This window comes from Homalodisca vitripennis, chromosome 1 (genome assembly GCF_021130785.1).
Source record: "Homalodisca vitripennis isolate AUS2020 chromosome 1, UT_GWSS_2.1, whole genome shotgun sequence".
Taxonomy (NCBI): domain Eukaryota; kingdom Metazoa; phylum Arthropoda; class Insecta; order Hemiptera; family Cicadellidae; genus Homalodisca; species Homalodisca vitripennis.
In genome coordinates, this window is record NC_060207.1 from 113,797,501 (window position 1) to 113,798,077 (window position 577).

The following is a 577-nucleotide window of genomic DNA, read 5'->3' on the forward strand; positions in this document are numbered from 1 at the left end:
GTTTAACATTTTTAATACTATGAAACAGAAGCCGTATATAAAAGTACTGTTATCATTGTTTCAAATAATTGTAATACAACAAAACAAATACTCAACCCATCTCACCATCCAAACTGTTTTAAATTAGCAAAATTTATGATCAAAAACTGGACTGCAAGTAAATTAAACTATCAAATGTGCAAATATGTCTAACTATGTAACAACTAATAAATTATTTCTATATTACACCACAGAGACAGAAGAAGCCATACGTGGACATTAATAAACCGTGATTCAAAAAAACCCCACCGCCATATTAATATTAGGTTGCGTCCTTATGGAATGCATTCCTATGAGACCTATTGCCAGCTTTATTGACTAATCAACATATAATATAGCCAAACGTCTCTAGGTCATTATCCGACTGTATGGAAAGACTGACCGATATATAAGAGAATCACGCCATTACATCTCAATCATAAACTGTTGAATTAAATGAAAATTATTTGCATGCTAAAAAGAAAATTTACGTTAAATCGCCAAAGTGCCAATTTCTGAAACAGTTATCTCTTAAACACAGAGAAGATATTACGAAAGA